The sequence below is a fragment of the Pteropus alecto genome, unplaced genomic scaffold, assembly GCF_000325575.1.
Source record: "Pteropus alecto unplaced genomic scaffold, ASM32557v1 scaffold52, whole genome shotgun sequence".
In the NCBI taxonomy this organism is placed as follows: Eukaryota; Metazoa; Chordata; class Mammalia; order Chiroptera; family Pteropodidae; genus Pteropus; species Pteropus alecto.
In genome coordinates this window covers 3743298-3757565 of record NW_006433941.1, presented here as the reverse complement: position 1 = coordinate 3757565, position 14268 = coordinate 3743298, and the positions used below count along the sequence as shown (strand labels likewise).

The 14268-nt window shown below is 39.8% G+C and overlaps 1 pseudogene; it reads right to left on the bottom strand.

Annotated features, from left to right (window-relative positions):
• Positions 1-9419: 9419 nt before the first annotated feature.
• Positions 9420-9842, bottom strand: LOC102895316 (annotated as a pseudogene).
• Between the last annotated feature and the right edge of the window lie 4426 nt (positions 9843-14268).

The window sequence follows — 14268 nt, the reverse complement described above, 5'->3', positions numbered from 1 at the left end:
GTAATGCAGGGAAAATCATGTCAGTAGGTGACGTTAAAATAAACACATTATGATTACAATTTAAAATGTTTGTCTACAGCCATGCTACCCTGAACAAGCCTGATTCCGTCTGATCTCAGAAGCTAAGCAGGGCCAGGCCCGGTTAGTACTGGATGGGAGACCACCTAGGAAGACTAAAAAATAATAATAATTAATAAATAAATAAATAAATAAATAAATAAATAAATAAATAAATAAATAAATGATAAAGTCATCCCTGGAGGAAAAAATCAATCTTATATAGTCATTATAGGCAGATCCCAAATGATCTCCACTAAGCAACACTGGGATAGCTAAAATCTTGTTGCTTTAAATATCCTAGAGTAGAACACCTGCATTACATTAAAAGACAATTTTTAAATTCAGATTTCCACTTATTTAAAATGGTTTTGCCTCCAAATTATCGTGGCTTTCCTTTCTGTAAAGGAAAGAAAGGAAAGGAGCTAGCATTTATTTACTAGGTACTCTGGACTGGATATTTTCACATTTTTAAATACCATTTAATCTTTATGACAATTGTGTAAGGCAGTTGTCATTATCCCTGACTAATGATGAACACAGTGAAGCTTAAACAACAAAATAAATAATGATCATAGTGATGAACACAGTGAAGCTTAAACAACAAAATAAATAATGATCATAGTGAATTATGGTCCATAGGATAAAATAAATACTCATGAGTCCATAGTGATATAAATAAATAATTGAATAAATTATATCAATGGGAAAACTGATGAAATACTAATAAGGCATGTAGTTTTATTAGTATTAATGTATCAATGTTAATTGATAACGGTACTATGGTTTCGAAAGATGCTAACATTAGGAGAAGCTGAGTGAACTGTACACAGGAACTTTCTAAACTATTTTTGCAAATTTTTTGTAAATCTAAAATTACTTCAAAATAAAGTTAAAAAATTGTGAGACTCAAAAAAATATTAAAAATAATTGGGGGTGGGAGCAAACAGATTACCTTTAAAGGAATTTCATTAGGCAGAAAGCTGACTTTTTCAACAATTTCAGTGGAAGCCAGAACACTGTGAAATTAAATCTTTAATATGTGCTGGAAAAAGTAACTACCAACCTGGAATCCTATACCCAACAAAAATACATTTCAAAGATGAACAAAACAAGACATTTTTAGACCAAAAAAATATGTCACCAGCAGAGTTCACTAAAACAGTCTAAAGAATTTGTTTCAGGCAGAAGGAAAGTGGCATCAGATGGAAAATCTGAGAAGGAGGCCGTTATAAAGAACAAAGAAAGTGGCAAGTATATGGACAAATGTAAACAAATATTTAATAACATGAAAATCACCAACAGTAATGTTAAGGGACACAGTCCACACAAGATCAGCCTTACTTCTGACACCAATTGCAAAACGACCCTTAAGTTTGATAATTTCTTAGAAGGACTTTGCAAAACTCACTGAAATCTGTTAAACTCGTGGTTATAGTTTATTACAGCTAAAAGATAAAGATTGGAGTCAGCCAAAAGAAGAAAGGCAGAATCCAGGTAAGTACCAAGCATACAGCTTCTAATTGTCCTCTCCCCATGCAATTAGGACAATGTTATTTTCCTAGGACTGATAAATGATATATATGGAGTATTGCCAATTAGGGAAGCTTACTCAAGAGCTTTGGTGTTCAAAATCTTTATTGGGGCTCTGCCACATACACATAGTTGATTGCCCTTGTGGCTGCTCTCAGTCTCCAGCCCCTCAAGAAGTTACACTAATACAGCATGACCCAAACTCCTCACCCCAAATCACATTGCTGCTATTGTATATGGCTGGCCCAAAGCCCTCAGTCAAAATATAAATACTCTTATAAGCCATGACAACCAAGAGCCTAGAAATGACTGCCCAGTAGCTGAGGGCAAAGACCAGACCTCTTTGGGCAAGGTTAAATTCTTTTCTACACACACATCCAACAGGTTTAAAATTTTCACAAGTATGGCAGACTCCTGAATTTTTGTAAGGGTTATGTCCCACCTTCTGACATCTGTGTGTCTTACCAGGGCATCCAGAATACCATTTCATTCTTACTAGATCCAATTAGCATGATGTCATCAATATAGTGCCCCAGTGTGGTGTTCTGCAGAATGTCCAGACAATGAAGTATTCTTCAGACCTGCACTGTCCAATATGGTAGCTACCAGTTACACATAACTAGTTGGCATTGGAAGTGTGAGTAATTAAATGAAGATGTGTTTTAGGTGTAAAATACACACCTGATTCCAAAGACTTGGTTTGAAAAAATAATGTAAAATATCTTATTAATATTTTATGTTGATTATATGTTGAAATGATAATATTTTAGATACATTGGGCTAAGTAAATATATATTATCAATTTCACTTGTTGCTTTTTGTCATTTTTTTTTCGTGTGGTTATTAAAATTACATATATGACTCACATATTTCTATTAGACAGTGTTGCTTAGACTGTTTTAATAGTGTGATGGTTAATTTTATGTGTCAGTTGGATCAGCCACAAGGTGCCCATAATTAATAATAATTAAACATTATTTCCAGGTGTGTCTGTGAGAGTGTTTCTGGATGAGATAAGCATTTGAATTATTGGAGGAAGCAAAGTAGATTGCCCTTCCCAGTGTGGGTGGGCATCATCTAATTCATTGTGGGCCTGAATAAAACAAAAGATGGAGGAAGGAGGAGCTCACTCCATTTTTATGACTCACAGCTTCAGCTTAGACATATCATCTTCGGCCCTCAGACCGAGATTTACACTATCACCAGTTCTCAGAACTTCAGACTCGGAGTCAATTAGGCATTTCTCCTGCTTGCAGATGGCAAATTGTGAGACTTCTCAGCTTCCAAAATCACATGAGCCAATTCTCTATAATCAATCAATCTCCCTTTCCCTCTCCCTCCCTTCCTTTCTCTTTCTCTTCTGTTTCTCTAGAGGACTGTGAATAATACACTGAGAGCACTAGAGTTAACATGAACTGGACAAGACTGAATTTGTGCTGTTCTCCATCCCAAATGAGTTCTCCATCCCAAAAGCAAACCTCTTTTGATCCTCCTCAATGGAGTTTGAAAATAATGCATTTGCTAAATTAATAGCCACATACCGATTGTCAGAGGCTGTATTAATCTGGAATAGCAATAAAAATTAGGGCTACATCTTGGTTAAATTTATAGCATTCCACCATCGTCCATCATGATCTATCTGAATTTTGCAGGAGTCATATGCCAATGAATGAAATAGAAAGTAGAATGGAAACCGCCACTGATTCTTTAACTCTTTGAGGGAGGCACTAATCTATCATTCTACCCAGGATACAGTGTTTCTTGATTTAGTACCTTGGCCAAGGGTTAGGGTAAGTTTCAGGAACTTCCAGTTGGCCTTTCTTTTGCTTTTTCCTTTTTTTTTTTTTTAAAATTTAATGCCTCTCACTCAGCATGTCAAGGAGCCAATGTGAGGGTTCTGTCAAATGCTAGAAAAGTCCATACTGATTACGCCTCATGGGGCCATGAGATCATGGAGAAATGACCACAAGGTGAGTCTTCAAACCTATCAGACCATGCTAAGATGGACTTGGGACCAGGACTTTATTTAATCACAGGATCTTCAAATTGCCCCCTCCCCCTTTAACCGGAGACCACAATAATGTTTTAAGCCCCTGGTATCAGCTTAGAACCTAAATCCAATACCCCTTGAAGGATCTGAGTGTTCTCTTTTTCTCAGTTGACAATTATTCTGGTAAATGACTGAAGGCCTGTTTAGAGAAAAGATTGGGAGAATATCTACAATATATATTTGTTGTGGCATTTTGGGGTTTTTCCTCAAAGACATTTAGCCACCCTTTCAATTGTTAGGTCTAGATCTTAGAACAATCTCAGGTTTGGAAACTGATGAAAGATCATGATTTTTCTATCATGGAAGTGACATCAGCTTTCTGATATCCGAGCTTGATCTTCTTTTAATTGTATAAGTCAAACAATACTTTTGTATGCTGCTTGTCTTAGTCTGTTCAGGCTGCTATAACAAAAACACCATTGACTTGGTGACTTAAACAACAAACATGTATTTGTCATAGGTGTGGAGGCTGGGAAGTCCAAGGTGTTGGCAGATTCATATCTGGTGAGGGCTTGATTCCTGGTTCATAAATGGCTGTCTTCTCTCTGTGCCCTCGTTAAGGCAGATGGTGTGAGAGAGCAATCTTGGGTCACTAATTCCACTCTTGAGGGCTCCCTAATGACCTAATCACCTCCTAAAGATCCTACCTCCTATAAACAAAAGTTCAGAATCCTTCTGAAAATTAAATAGTTTAATCAGATAATGATTTGCAAACCAGGGAATATAGGCCTTAGTATGAACCTATAATATACTCTGAAATGGGTGGGGGGCACAGAATAGAGTAAGGTTTTTAAAGGCATAAGTCACGAGTAGCTGATAATCAAAGAGATGGGTTGCTAGGGGAAACAAGACCATAAACTTACATCATTTGTTTTCTGATAAGTAAAGGCAACTGGACTTTCAACGGTCATCTGACTCAATGGTCAAGCAAGTGAGATTGTGAGATGAGAACAATGGCTAATATATGATTAAGCTTTTATCAATCCTTGTTTCAGCCCAAACTTATAGAACAAAAAGGTTTTTTGATCGCACAATTATAGTACAGGGAGGGTTATTTATTGACAATGCAAGGAATATGATTTATCTAACAGTTCAATCGGCATAGGGGAATACAATCTGCCAGCAGTTTCAGAACTCAAAAGGGCAAAGTCATACCTTGTAAGCAGCTTCAAAGCTCAAGCTGCAAAAATCCAAATGCTGGGCCACAAGTTATGATATTAAAAGTCTTATAAGTTTTATTTTAATTGGCTCAGTATTAATTGTCTCCCCTGGAGTAGTAACATTCTTTACTGACTCTGCCATCTGAGTATTGATTTTCTTAGGAAGGACAGGTAGCTTTGTATCCGAGAGAGTCCTAAGAGCCAGTGAATGAATCCCATTTTCAGGGGGCACTGAAACTTGTGTGGCACCACCTGAAGAGAGATGGAGGCTCTTAATTTAGATAAGTCTTAACCAATTATGGGGATGGGACACTTAGGAACATGTAGGAAGGAATGAGCTATAATCTTAGATGCAGTCTCACAAATAAGGGGAAGAGTAAATTATCTTACCTTAGGCTGGCCCTTTATTCTTGTCACTGTGCAATCAGTATTGGAGACATGCCCAATGGGAAGGGTCAGGATAGAATAGGCAGCCCCAGTATTTAGTAGAAATTCAGTTTTCCATTATGGAGTTTCCTCAAAAAACGAAGAATTGATCTACCACATGATCCAGCAATCTCTCTACTGCGTATTTACCCCAATGACTTGAAACCCCGTATCCAAAAAGATATTTTGCACACCGATGGTCATAGCAGCACTATTCACAGTGGCCAAGACATGTAAGCAACCAAAGTGTCCACGATAGATGATTGGCTAAAGAAGCTGTGGTACATATATACATTGGAATATTACTCAGCCATAAGAAGAAACGAAATACTGCCATTTGCGACAACCTGGATGAACCTCAAGATAATCATGCTAAGTGAAATAAGCCAGACAGAAAAAGTTGAAAATCACATGATATCACTTATATGTGGGATATAAACCTAAAAGCAATAAATGAACAGGACAAACAGAGACTCAGGGACATGGACAATGGACTAGTAGTTTACCAGAGGTTAGGGGGTGGGGAGGAGGGAAGAAGTAGACAGGGTAAAAGAGATCTAATATAGGGGGACTAGGGGAGGGTGAAGTGGATAAAGGGGATCAAATATATGGTAGCTGAAGGAAACTGGACTCTGGGTAGTCATCACACAATAGAATATATAGATGTCAAATTATAATGTACACTTGAAAATTATATAATTGCATTAACCAATGTTACCCCAAGAAACTTAAAAAAAAATTCAGTTTTCCTAACAGTCATGCCAAGGGTGACCTGAGGCTCCACTGTCGTAATGGCAGTGGATCTCTCTAGGACCAGAGCCAGCGAATGCTTGGGCCTCCTCAATTGTAGGAGGTAGTTCTCTTATCTGAGAAGCTAGCCATGAGGGGAGAGGGCTTAGGAGGTTCACCCCTTTCCAGGACTGAATGGACACACCTTTCCAGTGCCCTTCCTTTTTGCAGCATGCATGTTGGTTGTGCCCCAGTCCTGTCAATGTTGACCAAGATTGAGGCCCTCCTGGCCAGAAAGGCTTTTATTGCCTAAGATCACCTCGAGATGGTCCCTGCATTATGTCAGCTAAACTTTGCACCTTTTTTTCTACTCTCCTTTCTTTTCTTCCTCTGCCCAGTCCTGGTTACTGAACACCTTAAAGACCTCTAACACCAAGGCAGCTTATGGGGTTTGGGGTCCGGCTTCCAAATTTGGAGATTCCTTTGAATAACTGGCACAGCCTGAGTTATGAAATGCATAGCCAGGAGTGTCCGGCCCTCATCAGACTTTGGGTCTATGTTAGTATATTTTCTAAAAGCCTTAGAGAGCTGGTTAAGATATATGGTTGGATTCTCGTCCTTTTACTGAGTAATTTCTTTTACCTTAATATAAGTCGCTGGCTTAGTTTGGCATCTTTTTTTATTTCTTCCAATATGCAATTAAGAAAGTGACCCATCTTTAGCCGATCTCTCCCATCCTCACAGTTCCACTGGGGATTGTGTTCTGGGACTGCCTCATTAGCTGCTTGATAGGTAGCAAATTCCCTGGCCTTCCCTAGGATCTGAGCCTTTTCAGTATGGATGCAATCATGAGTCAGCGTAACGAATTCATTCCTAAACTTATCTGGGTTATTGGTAGAAACGGCCAAATCATTCTTTACACTGGCTTATACTGACATTGAGAAGGGCACATGAACCTAGCAGGCACAAAATATAGACGTTCACATAAGTATTAGCAAAACTTAGTTTTTACTATTGTGGAGATTTAGATTTTTTTTTTAACGTAACCAATGACCTGATTAAGACAACATAAAACACAGAAAATTATTTTGATGAAGCACAAAATCCTTGTTTTCTACTCAGAAAACTTTTCCATAATGTCAGTAGTAGACCTCCTTAGTTCAAGAAACACTTATTTAACAGAGGGAGAAAACCGAAGTCTAATTTTGCATTAGCTTACTTTTGATATTTAAATATATTTACTTAATTATGTTTATTCCGAGAATAAACAAGAATTATGTTTATTCTTGTTTAGCTTAACCATATATATATTATATAAAATTTTCTCTTAATCTCCCAGTGAAATGAAAGCAAGGGGCCAAGAGGAAGAGACAGAAGACTCCAGGGACTCACCCATCCTGTTGTGGTCAAAAGGTGCTGCGCAGTCTTAATATGGGGTCTGGGTGAGGTGGTCCCTCAGCAAGTCTTCTTTGCAATTCTGATGAGAGGCACCAAGTTTCAGGGAAGTTAGAGGAAGAGAAATAGTAAAGGCAGGCGGGTTCGATGGACACCCGCTCTGTCAGAGGGTTGACCTCAACCAGATCCCCAGAACAGCGTCAGCCGTTGCCCAAGGCCATTTGATCTACATGGCTGGGGATGAGTTCCCAGTCACCATCTAAAAAAAGAGGGGAGTCATGGAGTACCTGGGTGAATCATGTTTGTGTCTTTCTATCTCTTCATGGTTTCCAGGAAAGATGATGCAGGATAGGATAAATTCCCCTAAGTGGAAACTCAAGTTCTACATCAAGAAAGAGGAAACACAGTAAAGAATTCAAGTTCACACCAGAGTTAGAAAAAAAAGAAAAGTTTATTAGAGAAGCAATAACGGTCCACAGACAGAGCATGGTTTGCTCTTGAAGACAGAGAATGAGAGAAAGCCAAAGTTTTCGAGGAATTAAGTTTATATCTGATTCTTAGTTTCTGCAAATTATAGTTTAAAGACTTTGTTTCCGTATTTTCCTTTGATGGTAAGGGTATGCAGTGTGAAAGGCATGTTAGTAATCTCAGCCTTTGTTCTGTATATTCTCCATGAAATGGCTGTAGAGAATGAATGGTTGGGTTTATTTTGTGTAGGGTATGACTTAAAGACTCTGTTTTCCTTTCATGGTGTGGGTAAATAGTTTGTTAGTAATTTCATAGAAATCTTCCTTTGTTCTGAAAGTTACCCATTGTCTGGCAGCACATTGCAGACTCTGAATAAAGCTTGTCATCTTGTGTAGTTCTCATGCTTCTTTCCTATAGTAAAATGACTGGGAAAATATTATATGTATGTATGTATGTATGTATGTATGTATGTATGTATGTATGTATGTATATGTAGGTATGGTGGTGTTGCAAGGTTTTTCCTTAAGGGGGCTTGGCTTCCCTTTCAAACAATGAGCTCTGGGCCTGTGAACTGACTTACGCCTGGGGATTTGGGAGGGAATATGATTTTTCATCATGACAGGTAACATTAGCCTTCTGCTCATGAGCTCTTGAATTTTTAAAGGTTATATAAATAAGCATGTCCTAATTGGCTATTAATCTTTCTCCCCACTAGGAGCACCATGATCCATTAGCCATCTCTCCAGATCCCTATCAGTCAAGGAACCCTGATGGCTAGTCCAGCCTTACTTTCCAAATACAATAATTATATTCACCTTCCTTTGATACTTAAATATAGTCAACTGGCCTCTGTCATTCCAGAATCCCATTATTCTCATTGATAGTAGCACCACTTACTACCCACACTAGCCAAAATTATGCTGCCACCATCAAGCAACTCAGAGATGTCGATGGCCTTAATAAGGCAATGTCCTCTGATGGGTTCTCAGGGCTTACACAGTAAATCAATTCCAACATCCCCACCTCCTTAACCCGTATAACCTTTCCTCAGTATTATGCCAAGGAAGTTCTGGTAATATCCTCCTCATTTTCCTAGGCCAATTTCCATTCCAATAGTCTATTAAGACCAGTTCAGGGTATTCTTTTTTTTTCTTTCCAGAATTAAAAAAATAATAATATGTACTTAAAAGAAAAATGAAAAAAGGAAAGCTTCAAAACCAGAGTGTGCTGCCATGTTAAGACTGTCTAATGTACAAAGTATTTGTAAAGAAGACATTTTACCAAAGAGCAATGTCATTAGGACGTGTGGATTGCAACTATTAACAGATAATTTTATAATATAAAGGTGCTCATGGAAACCAGTGAAGAGAGGAAACATTGGAAATGGTGCAGAACAATGGGTAGGTGCTTTGGGAGTAAGGCTCTGAAAAAGAAGGACGCTGTCTCCAAGTCTGAGGTGGATACCTGGCAAACCATCTGGGTTCCAAGCGGGAGGAATACAACTAGTAGGATTTGAGAACAGGGCACTGCTATAGCCTTCAAACAAGTCTCTAGTTTTTACTCCTAAGTGGATATGCTTTCCAGACTTCAACAAGGCCTACTCAAGAGGATTTGCTTTCCAACATGTAGTAGTAACGATACAAGAAACCTAAGAGAATAGCATCTATGATGGGAAAAATCCAATGTGATTAGCAAATTTTGCATGTGTTATTTTTCAAAGGGTCCTTGCTTCCACTTTCAGCTTTAAGGTCATTCAGATGCACATCACCAATATAGTACTGCTTTAGCATTTCTCTGGCACCAGAGGAGTGGCCTACATCTTTAAAGCTTTCACTTGCATCTGCACCAGCAGAACCTCTTTTCCACCAGGATGTTTGTTAAGGACTTGCCAGTGGATCATCAGCCATATCTCTTTCAAGGAGTTGGACTTTGCCATCTCCTCTAAAAAAGTAACAGGTGACAGGGGTCTCCACCTCTTGCTCTTTTCCATTGCTGCTGCTAGCTTCTACAGTCACCATTGGGCCCGAGATACCTCTTCACCCAGCTCAGGGTATTCTTGCCATAGCTCTGGATTGTGACTTGTGGATGAAGGCCCCCAGGTGGGAAAAAACTCCCCTTACTCATGCTTATATTTCTTCCCTTCTCAATCCAACAGCTTCAAAATCTACTCTTCTACATGACCCCTTGTCTCTTCTTATACACAGCAGCCAGGGCCTGTGAGTCCTTTGGCATGTGTGCTATTTTCTCCCAGAGCTGGGACTGACTTCCTTGCTCAAGCTTTGTGGAGGCATGACTTTGGTTATTTGCTTTGAAACAAATCAAGAGTGGAGAGGTGGATTTCAGCAGAATGAATGACATTTTGCAGGGCATCTGCCTCAGCTGAGGTCGCTATACAGTCTCCTCTGTGGAAAAGAAGGGGGCTTGAGGAGTCTGCAGATTCAAGCTTCTGAGGCTTATCTGCTGATATGCTCCTATTTCACAGCTCAGATCTCTCACTTTGACTAGGAGAACTGTCAAGACTATACATTCTGTCCCTTTTTCAAGTCTGCCACTCCTGGGCCTGCTCTGCAAAATGTCTGTCCTATGGCTGCTTTTAAGGGGCCCTGCGGCTTTCTTAGTGTGACTGAAATTGGCAATTGGCTACCCAGAGACTACTGTTTTCTTTCTTTAACTAGGAGCTAGACTACTCTACAGTCCTAAAAATATCATTGCCTCCATACAGTTTAAGTGCCACAGCTACCACCTATCCCCAAACTTTATCTCATTAATCACAGGTGAAATCTGAGTAATTGTGACATGCAAGGCTTACCCCTGTTTGCATGGGGTTATTTGCACCTCCACTCATCATCAGCAATAGTGTTTTTATTGCTGTCATACTGGTGAGTACTCTAATTCCAAAATCTCAACCACTCTGTTAGGCATAAACTGGGTTCCCTTTAAAGCAAAGCTTACTACAAAGGGCTCATGACAGGGCTATGTTAAGGAGCACAGTGTCAGGAAACAAGAGTGACCAACAAGGGGAGTGAAACGGGGAAGAGGGGAGTCAATGTGAGACTGTGTTATAGAGTGGGCTGCCACTAAGTGGGAAGGATTGCAGAGTCTGTAGGATTGTGCCCCAGGAACCTATATAAACTTCACCTGTCATCTCCCATTGATCAGTGATTCACTCCACAGGCTAACTCTCTTGTACTTCAGGGCTGCTCATACATACCTCAGGGCATTGTCAGTATGGAAGTCCCAGAGCAGTGGGGGTGAGAGTCACAGTAGCGGCAGAAGATGCTGTCAGGTTATCCCTGTGTGAAGCCATCAGGAGCACATGGAGAGCTAGGACCAGAGCCAGATGAGACAATGAGAGTCTGGTACAAGAGAAGGGTCAGAAACAGTGGGCAAATACAATGTGCTCCACCCCAACTACAGATCATCAAGTTCAGAGTGGCCAGGAATGAAGCCAAGGGAATGTGTGTGTAAGGGTCTCAAAGTTACTTGAATTCTAGGGTACTGGTAGGGCCCAATGGTTTGATGGCCCAATCTTTAATGTGCTTCTGGGAGTGAGGGCTGTAAAGAAACTGAATAAATGGAATGCTAGAATAAACTATTTGGGTTGCTGTTATGTTGCTGTTGTTGTTTTGTACATATAAAAGGGGAAGTTGAGTCAGATCTAACCCATCAAGAGCAACTGAGCTTCCAGAGTTAATTATGCTACCCCATTTATAGCCCTTGCATGGTCTTTTGTCTAAGATGTTTCACCAGAGACCCCTAAAATCAGTGATTGTTAAAGCTAGAAGGGATGTTAGCAATAGCATCACACAAATCCTACACTCTGTGGATAAGAAAACAAAAAAGTCTCTCATGATATAATTATAACAACAATAATTACCACCACAATGATAATGTCAACTATCATTTTTGAGCACCTACTAGATACACTTTTTAAAAAACTTGAGAGCTTTCATTTTGTATATGAAAAAGAGTCTTAGATAGGCTCTGATTTAATCACCCTGGGTGATTCTAATGACTAGAATGTAGACACTGATATTTAACTTAAAATTGTTTTGTTTCTTTCTCCCCGTCGCCCTTGTCCAAAAGGAGACTAGTGAACCTGAACCTTATAATCAATCCTCTCATTCCCTTCTTTAACTGCCTATCTATCCTCAGTATCTAGGTAAAAGGATAGGGGTAAGATACTAACCTCTGATTCATTTGAAATACAGTGTTGGAGGAGAGCTCTATGGATAATCTGCACCACTAAAAAGATGAACAAGTGGGTTTTAGAGCAAATTAAGCCTCAAACATCACTGGAGGAAAAAATGACAAAATCGAAGCTGTCTTAATTTGGGCACATCATGAGAAGGCAGGGCTCTTTGGAAAAGACAATAATGCTGGGAAAATAGAAGGCAGCGGGAAAATAGGAAGACCAAATATGAGATAGGTTGACTTCATAAAAGAAACCATAGACATGAGTCTACAGGAGCTGAGCAGGGCTGTCAAGGACAGGACACTGTGGACATCACTAATACCCAGAGTTGCCAGGAGTTGGAGCCAACTCAATGGCACACAACACACACACACACACACACACACACACACACACACACACAGGCTAACATTTGTGGAGTGCCAGATATTCCAAGAAACTCTTCATTTGATTAAAGTGATGTTGCTTTTAATTCTTGCAACAGCCTGGGATGCCTCATTTTGCAAATGAGAAAAGTTTTCAGAGAGTTTAAATGAATTGCCTAAGACTTTTCAGCTAATAAAAAGCAGAGACAACGATTGGAACACAGTTTCGTCTACCTACAAATCCCTTTTTATTGATGCCATACAGCATAAAGATTGGGTTTGACAATTCTGATGGTTCATTTCATTTGAAAATAACAACGAGCTTTCACATCTTTCTGACAATGTAAGTGACTGAGAGGTTTTCAGTTCCCAATTTTCTGGCTTAAACTCCCTCTCTTTGCCCTGATGTAAAAGAATTAGAAAGCAAACATTATGCATAGGTCTGCATGCAGAAATGAAGGACAGGCCCAGAGAGCTTTTGTTTTCAAGTCAAGCAAGGTTGCATAAGAGCCACAGGGCAGAGGATGGAACCCATCTGAAGTGGGGTTCATCAAACCAAGATGGCCAGAGGATGAACTTTCTATCCAGAAGACTTTCCAAGCCTATAATTGCTTTTTGGCACAAATGTTTACAAGAATTTTTATAACCAGTGAATATCTAGAGAAATAGCCTTGCCCTTTGCATTAGGCAACATTCACAATGCAAACAGGCAGAGATAACAATAACTAGCAACTTGGTCTTGTGCAAATCCATTTTATGTATACTTCTGAAATAAGGTCTGCTGGCCAATTGTGCCACTGGAGATTTGGGAAGACTGGAGCTATACCACTCCCAGAGCAAAGTGAAGAGTAGGAAGGTGAGATCCACTTCCTAGAAAGAGGGAGGTACCATTCTGAAGGTGGTCTGTGTATAAAGGAGTCAAAGGGAACTGCTTGTCTGGTCTTTTCTCACTGGCAACTGACTAATCCAGCCCTTGCTTACTTAATTGCTTCTAAACTGTCTTACTTGTGGTGATGCAGCTATCCATTATTAAATATTTATTACGGACAAGTCACCTTTTATGGTTGTCTCAAAATTTTATAACATTTTTGAGGGACAGGTATTATTCCACAGATAAGGAAGTTGGAACTCAGAGAACCTTGCCATGATCCCACAAGTAATCAGTAAGAGGCAGAATTCAAACTCAGATCTGGGTTATTGCAAAGCAGGGGTTGGCAAACTGTGGCTGGTGAGCCAAATCCAGTCCATTCATTACCTGTTTTTATAAATAAAGTTTTACTGGAACACAACCACACTCATTCATTTACATATTCTCTGTGGCTGCTTTTACACTATAAGAGTAGAGTTGAGTGGTTGCAAAAGAATTCAAATGGGGCTAAAAGCCTAAAATATTTACTGTCGGGTCCTTTACAGAAAAAGTTCGCCAAATCCTGCTTGGAAGCCTGTTTTCTTGCCATTTCATCTCTCTTCTCTCTACACCACTGATGTTAAATTACTTACAGTTGTCAACACTTGCTCTCAGCAGATAGGACAAAGGGCTTTGCACGAAAAGGACCTCAGCAGGACACCCACAGGAATTCAGGGTAATTGGAGTCAGAGACAATGAGTCCCAGGAAAGGAGAGGTCCATCAGCTCAGGGATCATCAGTATGTGAGTCTCTATTTTGGAAAGTCAAGGAGGTCTGGTGGGTTCCCTCTACCAATTTTGGCAGCCTGCTTGACCATCATCCCCACCTCCCTGAGGTTCATGCTCTGACTTATGGAATGTCACCCTGTTCTTTGTCGGTGCCAGCGACAGTGCAGGTGCACAGCATCATCAGCATGCTCCAGGGGGTTCATTTACATGTTACTTCTGGGTGCCATGATCACCTAGATCTGAGTTGGAAAGAGT